Genomic DNA, 12,348 nt, shown 5'->3' on the forward strand with positions numbered 1-12,348 from the left:
CTGGGAGTCTTGGTTTCAGTCTGAAGACCCTGTTGCTTTCAAGCACAGAAAAATTGCGCTCCTTGTAGCACACTTACATCATCTGCCACCACAGCCCTACATTCCTAGGAGCTGAAGAAACTGCTCAAGAGTCCCATTCAGATATTCAACACAGCTGGGGACAGGGCCCTCTCCCACATGCAGCAGGGACAGCACAGAAGAGAGAACCCCTTAGGGGCTGTAGGTCTGGAGAACCAGCAAGACTCAAGTAGGCATAGGAAGCACTCACATCGCGCCAGTGACCTTTGGGAGTGTGTGCTGCAAATTGGCAGGGAATGGAGCAGGAAGCTATTTTTTACCAGGCCAATGGTGACTTTCATGTTTGCCCCCCAAGATCAAAAACAATGAGGTGTTGCAACCAAGGCTATGAGGTGGAGTAGAACATGGCACCTGTGGTTGCAGCAAAGTGAACTTTAATGACTGCCAAGGAGAGCTCAAGAGCCATTTGGAGACCCTGCCCTGCAAAGGGGGAGGACCAGAGCTTGGGATTTGACAGATCTCCTGCCCCAGGTTTAGAGCCAATGATTGGTATTATTGTTACTCAGAACTTGTCAAGTGGCCTTTCTCCTACTGCAAGAAGGGGGAGCCACCCAGCTTACTCCTATTCCTTAGCAGAGAAACATCCCTGATTCTTATTCAGGGGGACTGCATGTGAGCAGCTGACTGTGCGTGGAACTCCACTGAAGTCAATGTTGGGCTTTACTAAGAACTTAGAATACCTAGCCAAGCAGAGACAGTATCTCCTATCAATGGAGACATAAACTCACCATTAATTTGTTATCCTCTGACAGCTGGAATTCGGACATTTCTAGTCTTTGGGTAAGGAAAATTGTTTCTCTGTTGTCAAGGAAATTTATTCCAAACTAGGTGTTTTCTGACGTTACGGATATAATTTTTTTCCTAGTCATTTGTTTTCTGGAATATTCTATCTGATTGTATATGGCTAGATGACATCTGAACAGTGTAATGATTTCATCTGTTCTTAAAAATTTGCATTTGCTATAGTGTGAAAATGGCTCATGGGTGCTACCTTTCTTTGGGTGGCATAAATGCTAACACTTATTCAGAGTGCCAGTGTGACGTGCTAGGCTTTCCTGTTTTGACTGCCTCTTTTGGCAAAGACCCAAGGTCCCACAGACTGATGTTGAGAATGACCCACCAGGTCCTCCAATGAGAAATATGTCGCACACTGTGCTTTAATACCAGCAAGCATTGAGCAGTTGAAGCTGTTCTTTCTTACTCTTCTTGGTAATAATGTTTGAACTCTGTCTGGTGTTCTGATTAAAGCTTACCTGTCGGATGGTGAAGGGCAGGCTCATAGTTATCAAGGTATGAGTATCAGATATTAAAAAAAAAAACCCAAAATAGTAGCAGCAAAATCACATCAGAGGTTACACAGCTCAGGCCAATGCCACTGAACAGGCTTTCTGGGAAGGTCTCAGGCTTGGCACAATATGTGGAGTTTGAGGGAAGGTGCTCATGTGTCTTCTGCTGAAGTTGGCAGGTACTTCATTGGTCCATCATGGCTCTGGCCTCCTTAAATTATGTTCAAGGCTAAAAATGAGACCACGTCATGTGGGCTTCTGCCCTAAAGATGCATTTGGAGAGAGGTCTCCTTTATGCCAGTGGGTTTTGATTCTGCAACAGGCAGCTTCATCTTGGGTCTTTTATCCTCAATCCTTTTGAGAAGTGTCTCGGTGGAGAATAAGATGTGGCCTTGCCTGATGAAGCTGTGGAGGAACCTGTCCTTCACCAGCCATGTATGCCCAGCCCTCAAGGCTGTGAGACTGTTACAACCAAGTGATACTTTGTTTCTTAAGGCTTTTTTCTTTTTTTTTTTGGAAGTCGTGCCCCTTTTTCCTTGACCCTTCTTTCCCACTCCTGCCAGTCGTGCCATTTGGCCAGAATGTACCAAATTAAAAGTTAAGTATTTTATTGTGTACTTATGCTAAGGGATGGCATTTCTTTTTTTTTTTTAAGATTTTATTTATTTATTCATGAGACACACACAGAGAGAGAGAGAGAGAGAGAGAGAGAGAGAGGCAGAGACACAGGCAGAGGGAGAAGCAGGCTCCATGCCAGGAGCCCGATGTGGGACTTGATCCTGGGTCTCCAGGATCAGGCCCTGGGCTGCAGGCGGCGCTAAACCGCTGAGCCACCCCGGCTGCCCAGGGATGGCATTTCAAGACAGATGTTATCTCCTATCTATATGTTTTAAATGCAAATGTATTTCAAAAGCCACAGAATGGGATATTTGAAATTATGACTGTCTTAGAGGTCATAGAAAAGAAGTTTTTTTTTTTTAAGGTTTTAATTTATTTATTTATGATAGTCACACACACAGAGAGAGAGAGAGAGAGAGAGAGAGAGGCAGAGACACAGGCAGAGGGAGAAGCAGTCTCCATGCACCAGGAGCCCGACGTGGGATTTGATCCCAGGTCTCCAGGATCACGCCCTGGGCCAAAGGCAGGCGCCAAACCGCTGCGCCACCCAGGGATCCCCATAGAAAAGAAGTTTAAGGCCATTCTTGCCAGGTACCTGGGTGGCTGAGTGGTTGAGCATCTGCCTTTGGCTCAGGTTGTGATCCTGGGTTCCTGGGATCGAGTCCTGCATCAGGCTCCCTGCAGGGAGAGCCTTCTTCTCCCTCTGCTTGTGTCTCTGCCTCTCTCTCTGTGTCTCTCATGAATAAATAAATAAAATCTTAAAAAAAAAGACCATTCTTGCCTTGAGGTTTGTTTGGAGATTGTGTGAACTGCACTGAGAGATATGGAGAGGCCTGAACTGTGGATCACAGTTCAAAGAGTCTGTGTTTTCCCTTCTATGTGCTCCTGGCACTCAGGGTCCTAACAATCTAGACCATGTCATGCCACTGAGCCAGTGCTGCCTGAGAGGCAGAAAAAGTAGCAGCTGCTTCTGTTACGATCAGCCTCAAAGACGGAGGCTAAGGACCTCACTGCTAGGTCCCTGCCAAGGCCTTTGGCTTTCTTAAATGACTTGATCACACACTGATGTTTCAAGGCTGGGTGCTCCCCAGCTGGAGCCCTGAAAATGCTTACATGGCATCCCTAGGGAAGGAAACTAACTTGAAAGAAACTCCCACAAAGTAAATCACCAGGACCGGATGGTTTTCATCCAAGAGTTGGGGAAGGAAATGAAGTGTGAAATAGCACAGATACTGATGAAGACATTAGTTCTCCATTAAAACCACAACTGTGTCAGAGCAGAGGAAGTTTGCTAACATGATGACCGTATTGCTACAGGAGAAAGAGTAGTGGCCTATCTGTTGCCTTTAGAAATCCTGGTCCACTTGGAAAGAATGGCGCAAGACATGAACAATAACACATAGCCTTTATTCCCCTCAAGCAGGTAAGAGGGACAGCGTGCTGATTCATGTGTGACAGCATTTTAGTAGAAACCTTGGAAAGAATATAATAGTGAATATGCAGCACATAGGCTGCTATCCCCCACCTCTGTGCTCATGGCAGACATCACTAATCAATCTGGCGCTCTTTCCTTTGAGCTTGGATTGGGCCTCATACTCCTCAGTTTTGTGCACCTGACTCCCACCATCAAATGACCAGAGTTGATATATGTGTTAAAACTCACTTTCCCTTCTTGCTTAATGGAGTGTATTTTAGTATGGACCACAATAGTTCATAATTAAATTATAATGACAGAAGGAAGTCTTTCACAGGTAGTTTAGTTCAAAAGCATGACAAGAAACATTCTTTCTTCTAAAGGCTAAGTTAGCAGAACATCCATCTCCATGGGTAAATAGTTTTGTGAGAACTGAATCCAGATGTGCAATCTCAACTCAAACCACAGTAGGGTCTTTCTGGAGGGAAGAGAAGTCACTTCCTCTGTGGCAACAAGCAGTATGCTCCAGAAATTCCTTTGAAGAATGAGAATAGCAGCATCCTTCATTAGGCATTTCCTCACAGAGTTTGTAAATGTTGTCGAGTCCTGCCTTCATAATGACTCAGTGGGGCAAAGAAGTGAGGTATGTTTTGAGAGAAGAGCTTCACAGAAACCCAGAGAGAAGGGAGACAGGAATGTTGGACCCTAGAGAAGCCGAGTAACTCTATGGAGAACTTGCAGTTTCTCTGGGATGGGCCTTTATTTCACACTAAGGGGGCAGAAGGACAGTTCTGCTGCAGGTCTGTGAATCCCATGGGTTATCCACAAAACATTTTATCATTGGAGTGAACAAACTTCCTGTCACTGATAATGACTGACTATAATAACTGTCCTACAGCCCAGTTATAAAGCAGTTTGTGATGGAACAGATATCCTGGAGTACATAATGTAATCTGATCATTTAAAGACAACTATCTGCCTGCCCTCATTAGGGTATGGGCTGTTTTTCTTGATCAGTGAAAAAAACGCCACACACTTTGATTAACAGAGAATGAGAATATAGTAAAATGCATGCAAAGCCTGGGAGAGACCCAAACTGTACCGTGATTTCTCACTGATAATTCAGGATCTTGCCATGTTGCAGGGTCATTACTGGGGTAATGACCAGGTGTTGCAGCTTAGGGGTCATGGCAGCAATGATGCAATGGGATCCATTGGTCAGCAGACCTGGTTACTGATTCTCCTTACCATTAGGTACCACCCTGACACCTTGCTCAGATCTAGCAAAATCATAGGTCATGGGATGAGATGCCGGGGAAGGCATTTTGTCTAGATCTTTGCCTCAAGGAGCTAGGGATTCTCATCAAGTCCATTTTAAAAGGAGGCAGTAGTTGCTTAGTGAGAGTAAGTTAAGTGCACGAGGTGGGGAGGCGTGGGGGAGTGAGAGGAGAGAGAGTGGGCTTCCAGCCAGCAGACCTTCTCAAATTACCACTTTGCTTCTGAGCCTCAGTTTCCTAACTTTACTGGGCGTGGACAAATAAATGTAGGTTTAGCATCCTGTTAGGAGCACAGGGAGAAATCTCTGTGAAGAGATGAAACGTAGTGCTGATGACTTGTATTTGGAAGGCACCTTATAGTTGATAAAGTGCTTTCATCTGCATTATGTCACCCTGCTGAGGACTCCTCGAGTGGGGTAATAAGCAGTGGGATTCCTTAGCCACTTTCTATGGATGCCTTAGCTGCTACTGAGCGGGAAGAGATGGCTTCCTCAAGGTCACAGCAAGGTCAGAGCCAGGGCGCAAACTCCTGCCTCCTGGTTCTGAATCCAGGGTTCCTTTGACCACAGAATGATAGATAATGGAGAGTTTACTCTATTTATCATTCACTTTTGTGACAGAAGAGTCTTCAGCGTCACAGCTTGGTAAAAATAGACTGTGAGAGCAAAGAGGTTCTCAGTAGCAAACAAACTGAGCTCACCAAAATGTTCTCGTGGGCAGGCTCGGTTGCCATGGCCTTTAGAAAAGCCTTGGCAGTCCCACAGCAGGCGGTGTCACCTACTCACTGTGCCCAGCCTTCCCTGAGGAGCTGCCTCTTGCCGGCACTGCCCTAGAGGACACAGGGCAGCGGGTGAGGGGTGAGGGCTGGGAGTAGGGTTTCTTCTGAGGTATGGGAACTACTGACCTGGAGCCCAGCCCTGGTGAGGGGGCCACACTGTGTGTCCCACAGTAGCAAACTTACTGGGGTTTTGGTACATGTGAAGAGAAACAGCCTAGGGAGCCTGAGGTTCCTTTGCCACCGAGGATTTTCTGAGTGGCAGGGCAAGAGGAGGGTGAGGGAGTATGAAGAGCAAAAGCAGCAAGGCTGAAGACAAGGCCTCATTTTTGTTTACTTAAAGATAATTTTTAATTCCCCCTACCTTACCAAATGATCTGTCTGATTTATTTATTTATTTATTTATTTATTTATTTATTTATCTATTTATTTATAGAGATTTTATTTGAAAGGAAGAGAGTGATTTAGAGAGAGAGAGAGCACAAGCAGGGGCAGAGGCAGAGGCAGAGGGGGAAGGAGAAGCAGGCTCCCCGCTAAGCAGGGATCCTGACTCGGGGCTCCATCCTGGGACTCTGGGATCATGAACTGAGCTGAAGGCAGACACTTAACCAACTGAGCCACCCAGGTGCCCCAGATATGGACTAAAATTAAAATAAAAACATTTATACATACATATATATGTGGTTAAAATACAGATAATTAAGGAATAAGGAACCATACAGAGAAAGTTTAATGCTCCCAGAGAAACACAACCACTTTATCCTTGTAAGGGAGACAAAGAATGCATTTTTGTGAAGAAGCACCACTAGTATTCTATGTCGTTTTTTGAATATTTCCCTTGTTGAAAATATCTGGCAAAGGGGAAATGCTTTACATTACAGCAGAAGAACTTAGAAATTGGACAGTTTCCCCACTTGAGAAAGCCTATCAAACCAGTGGCCCTCATCCTTTTAAAGTCATCGGTTGCTTTAAGAATCCCATAAATACCATACATTCTCTTCCCAGAGAAATGCAAGCTCTTTCAAATTTAACTTATGACTTTAGGTCATATAAACCCCCAAAGCCCATCCACTGACATTAGGTTAATAACCTTTTCATTGAGAAAATTAGAAATTAATATTTTATGAACAACTTTTCCTTTGCAAAAAGATTTACTGCATGCAACTGAGATGTTTATAATTAAAATGTAGGTATACAGCCAATGTCACACAAAATATTCTGATTTCTGTGAAGTTCCATAGCCTACAACATTTAGTGTTTTATATATATACATATATTTTTTAAGTAAGCTCTACACTCAGCATGGTGCTCTAACTCACGACCCTGAGATCAAGAGTCATATGCTCCACTGACTGAGCCAGCCAGGTGCTCTCACATTCACTTATAATTTTATCTTACTTTTTTATTGTTTTTTTTTAAAGATACTGTGTAGTGTGTACTCCAATGTAATTTGTATCTGATAATACATGTGATATTTGGTATAATAAGGAAAATCTGCCTTCACTGTTAAATCAATTTTGATTATACATAGAATATGGTTATAAAGTAATATTTTAATATATACAACAGCCCACATGCCATCAATAAGATCTCATCCTTCAGACTTGTGAATTCTGGGAAAAAATTACTTCCACATGTTCCTAAAACTACTTAAGATTTTTGACTAGTTGGTGGTCTATTGATTCTAAATATCTGACCTGTCAAAACTCCATCTTTAAACTCCACTGATGCATAGAGGCTTGGAATTAGCCAGGGCTGAATTTATTACAGAACAAAGGGAGGTGATGATTAACACACCCATCTGAGCAGTAGGGGGGAAAATAATCCTTGAATGGATTAGATGCCATGATCCTAAAACCACATTCTCTGAGTGTTGGGTCCTTGCCCAGAAACGGGGAGAGGCCAAACACTGATGCCTTTTAAATGACAGGATATCTCCATGGGACTCTGGTCAGGGACACTGGCACAGAGAGTTGAGGGTGAATAGGGAAAGTCTTTTTTTCTAGTAGAGTTGAGGACTAGACTCATTCCATGTGCAGTAACCTTCAAAAATGATGGCCTACCCAATTAGTGTTATACAATTACCAGTCTGCCTGACTGGGTGGAGATTACATTAGAGTATAAATAAAAAAGTTTTTGTTGCTGTTGTTGTTTTTGAACCAGTAACAGGGAATAACTTACAATTTTTTTAAGACTCCAGTAGGCTATTTTCAAGATGGGCACAGGGGCTGCCACAAAGATGAAGTGAATTACTATGTTCTGTCCCCCAAGAAGTTAAGAGTCCTAGGCAGGCTCTCCCTGTTCACTGGCAATATTTGGTAGATTCTGTGCATTCCCAGGATAGAATTCTAGGGACATTTATGTTTGTAAGAATAGTCCATGGACAGACCACTAAACCCATTTTCTGATAGATTTTCCCATTATTCTCTCTTTCCTCCAACATGTCTTGTAAGCTTTATAAAAAGTCTGGATTTTTAAAATAGCATGATATAATAGCATTGATGGAGATTGAATCTCTGAGAGAGGCCTCTAGCAGGTGGGTACCCTCCTGAGAAGGAAACAGACCATTAGGAAAGTCATTTTGACCCCCATTCTCTGGAAGGAATCACAAGCCCAGGTGCTCAGGAAATCTCCTGTCACTCTGAGATGGGCTGGGACACGGTGCCATGTCAGAAGCTTCTAAATACGGTTCAGGCTGGGTCATCATGACAGATGCTGGACTGGCACCACGACGGGGATTGAAGTGGGAACTCTGTCAGTGCTTAAATGCCACAGCCCCTGAGCTCCAAGTCTTCCTGGGTCGGGACAGGGAGAGGCATGGCAGAGCCTTCTGGGGAGGAGGGTAGGAGCAACGTTGGCAAGGAAATCCTGCTGCCTCAGTGACACCGCCACTCCTTCGGAAAGCAACAGACACTCAGCAACAACACACCAGCTATTTTAGAAGCTGTCAGTTTCTGAATTGCTGACACACTTGGAGGACACTGTTTCTTCAAGAGTCATTCTGACCAAGGTAGGTAGGCCTGGGGAAAAAGAGAAGTGTGCTGTAGCCAAGGTGTTGGCCGAGGAATGGGTGGAGTTAAATGATCTGGGCAAGATTACTCAAGGAGTCAGGAATGGAGTTAGGAATAACATGTTGACTTTGGGATTCCCAAATCAGCCTTTACACAGAGGACAGTGTTAGGCAATCCCTTAACTTGCCCCACCCTCTTCTTGACCATCACCAAATTCTACCCTAGGGTAAGCATCCTTTGACAACCCATTCTCTTCTGGGGAGGGCTTTAGAGGGGAAAAAGAAGGCTGGAGAAGACAGAAGGGGAGCTTTTCCTGGAGGGTTCTGGGGACTTGGGATATGAAGACGGGATTCCAAATCTGGTAAGCATCTCAAGCTGGTGGTGAATTGTAAATATGCCATGAATGTGGTTAATCCAGGGTGTTTATTTCACTCTCAACACTTGCTCTGTACCCCAAAGTGGATTCTTTTCCCACATCAAAGCATTTGGCTTTAGAATTTCTGAAGGAAGTGTAGCACAGTGGTTGAGTTCAAGCTTTGGAGCATGACTGAGTCCTTCTTTCTGGTAGTTCTGGGTGGGTTACACTGGGCCGGTCACCTTGGCTAAGTCTCAGCAATAGGGTTATAGTGCCCAGCTCTCAGACCTTATCCCCGTGTTCCCTGGGAGACTCCCTTAAGCTCTAGATCTTTCCTGCCTCCTTACTGTGTATTTTCCCTAGCCTGAGCCAGAGGGTGAGGGCTCTTGACAAGGGCATTAATTTAGAATTAGGGGATGCTACAGCCTTCTGGCTCTTTCCTGTGTTCCCCCCTTTCTTGTGGAACAGTACCCTTGGATTGCTTCTCCAGCCAAGATTGATCTATCTGCTTCTCTGCTCAAGGTTAGGTTTTGCTTCCTCAGCCCCATTTCCTTACTGAAGGTCCAACATACGCCTTTGCTCAGTGGTATTCCCCATTATCTCTTCTTTCAGATTCTAGTCATTTTCCTTCTCAATAGTGTGGTGGCCACTGTGGACCAGGAGAGCATCACACAGGCAGACCCACACAAAAGTAGCCTTTCTTAGCTGACATTTTTACTGTTTCTTTGCTTTCTTTCCTTCTGCCTTTCTGTCATTTCTTGTAACACCATTCAGTTTTGATGGTTTCTGCTCCAGGCCCTGAATTATTTTCTTCACCATGTGATCTTTTCCTGCTCTACATTTTCTTTATTAGGATTTCCTTTTCTCTATTTGAAAGAACACAAAGCTTCTTTCTCTCTCTTAGATATGGACAGGGAAGTGATTGGGAAAAGATCTAACCCTTGCGGTCACTCACCTTTCCAAATGATATAAGGAACTAACATTTAATATACTCCTGTTGTGTTCCAGGGGCTTTACTGAGAGTTATTGGAATCTCTATTTTAGATGAGGAAATTGGCCAGGAAAGGTTAAGTCACTTGCTCAGTCATACATCTAAGTCTGTGTGATCCAAAGAAGGACTGTACTTTACCCCCTTCCTGGCTGCATCTCTGAAAACCCTGCTTTACTGCAGATAGCACAGACCCTAGCTGAATGGGGGTGTACAGGGGGCAGGAGTCATTCTGTTTCTGAAGGAGAGGGCTCGTGTGCCACACTACTTCTCCCTCAGTATCACCATCTCTAGTACTTGAAGGCCTTACTCTTTTCCCCATTTTTATCCTCATGACCGCTGGCACCTTGTCTTCTTGAGTTTCTATGGAGGTGAGTTAGTGTCTGAACATTTCTCAGATGCTTGGCAGGGAGTGCTACTCACAGAAATGACTGAATTCACTGAACTCATTTGAAGCCCATGAATGACCTCAGGTCAGACCTTGTCAATCAGCTTAACACAACTCAATCATGGAGGAAAAGTGTGGGTGGGATTCCAATAATGCAGGTTACACACAAAAGTGACTCTGTTGGGATTAAATTGGGAACATGGCATTGAGTGAAGATACCTCTTTACCAGAGGTGTATTGGTCTCTGGAAGAAGATCGGAAGATGAATAGCATTCACATTTCTCCCTCTGGCTTCAGTCTACGTTCCAGCTCTTTGGTCACATCTCTCCTCTTGCCTTGCTAAACATAGCATTTAATACATTTATGTATTCAACAAGACCAATATTTTATTGAATGCATTGTAGGTGCCAGGCACTGTCCCAGGTGCTGAGGATATCAGAGGACTAATGCAGATGTGTTCTGAATTGCTATTCTCTAAACCTGTCTGGTAGACTTTACTGCCATGCCTCTGCCGTAAAGTTCCCTTTTCCTGAAGATCCTTCTCCTTTCCCCATTTCTGCCTTTTTATCTTACAGACCTTCCTTCATTAGTTCCAGAAAAGACCACTGGACTGGAAGAGATTCTTCTCATCTCTAAACTCTCATAGCATTCTATTGATATTTCTCTTAGATAATAGTACATTAAAATTACCATTTATCTCTCCCTTTTACTACTGATAAGGTATTTGCATAAACATACATGCTTTGTTAGTGATTCACACAATAGGTACTAGTGATATCCTCATTTTACAAATGATAAAACGAAGACATCAGGAGGTTAAGTGACTTGTTTAAGATTAGGCAGTTGGAAAGGAAGAGGTGAACTTTAGAACTTGGTGTTTTTCGTTCCAAATTCCAATCCCCAGTGTGCTATGTGCCATGTTGGATTTTGACTGTTCTACTTTTATTAGATTATTTATTGACCTATACTGTCTCCTAGGTGATTTTGTGAGTTCCTGGAAACAGAGAACACATCTTATTCAATGTTGTGCCCCTCAAAGTACCTAGTACATCTCTAGGTCCAAGCTAGTTAATCAATAATTATTTGCTGAATAAATAAATGATTTATCAAATGGATGGATTTAGAAGATTATTGGGGAGGTTGTTACATAGTTTCCAGCCATGTAGTTCTCTTATAATCATTGAATAGGATGGTTTTGGGGCACCTGGGTGGCTCAGTGGTTGAACATCTGCCTTTGGATCAGGTCGTGATCCCTGGGTCCTGGGATTGAGTCCTGTATCAGGCTCCCCACAGGGAGCCTACTTCTTCCTCTGCCTACATCTTTGCCTCTCTCTTTGTGTCTCTCATGAATAAATAAATAAAATCTTAAAAAAAATAAATGGGATGGTTCTCTATGTTTGGCATGATATGTTGGGTTTTAAACTTAGTGTAGCTGGTGGTCTCTTGAGTATAATTTGAAGGGAATTTCATGTTCCTGGTTGTACTCAAATGTCTATCCAGTTACATGTTTGTTTATTTATTTGTTTGTTTATTTTCAGTTTCATGTTCAAAATTGCCATCTCCAGGGATGCCTGGGCGGCTCACCAGTTGAAAGTCTGCCTTTGGCTCAGGGCATGATCTCGGAGTCCAGGGACCTGGTCCCATGTCAGGCTCCCTATGGGGAGCTTGCTTCTCCCTCTGCCTATGTCTCTGCCTCTCTCTGTGTCCTCATGATTAAAATTGCCATTTCCAAGGGCACTGTCTCTGGATGTTAAATTATGCTTATTTTTTGGAAGTTGGCTGTTTATTTCTTCCCCTTTTGTGTATTAGCATGAATTTGTTTATTTATTGGTGCTCAGTGAGAATATCATAACAAGGTATAAGGCAAGTTCTTCTAGAGCATATAGGGGAAGGGCTCCTTCTCACTTCATGGAAATTAAAAGACCACTATGGCAGATGACGATTGTGCTATGGCAATGGGCAGGGTGGTGGTGGGAGGTTAGAAGTAGTTGTGGTTGCAAAGAGTAAACAAGAACTGGCTTGGGGATGAGCTAATGTGTCACTTCATCCAGAAAACATGCCAAGAGCCTCAAGGAGGGGCCTGTGTTGACAGCTGCTGGCTCAAAATTGACTGGTAAATCTTGAAGACCACCCTGTCAATTAGGATCAACTTTTGGAG

The 12,348-nt window shown here is 43.7% G+C and overlaps 1 protein-coding gene across 7 annotated transcripts in view; it reads left to right on the top strand.

Moving 5' to 3' along the window:
* Positions 1-12,348, top strand: part of TBX15 (T-box transcription factor 15) — a 124,861-nt gene that overhangs the window by 53,850 nt on the left and 58,663 nt on the right. Inside the window, exon 1 of one of the 7 annotated variants that reach the window (XM_072769590.1) lies at positions 8,215-8,458. The exons of 5 other annotated variants lie outside the window; for them this stretch is intronic. The gene's annotated coding sequence lies outside the window, so the exon portion shown is untranslated. Of the gene's footprint in view, positions 1-8,214; positions 8,459-8,679; positions 8,821-12,348 lie in introns of those variants that run through there. One more of the 7 variants, XM_072769589.1, reaches the window with a different exon arrangement.

The sequence above is a fragment of the Canis lupus genome, chromosome 12 (assembly GCF_048164855.1).
Source record: "Canis lupus baileyi chromosome 12, mCanLup2.hap1, whole genome shotgun sequence".
Lineage (NCBI taxonomy): Eukaryota > Metazoa > Chordata > Mammalia > Carnivora > Canidae > Canis > Canis lupus.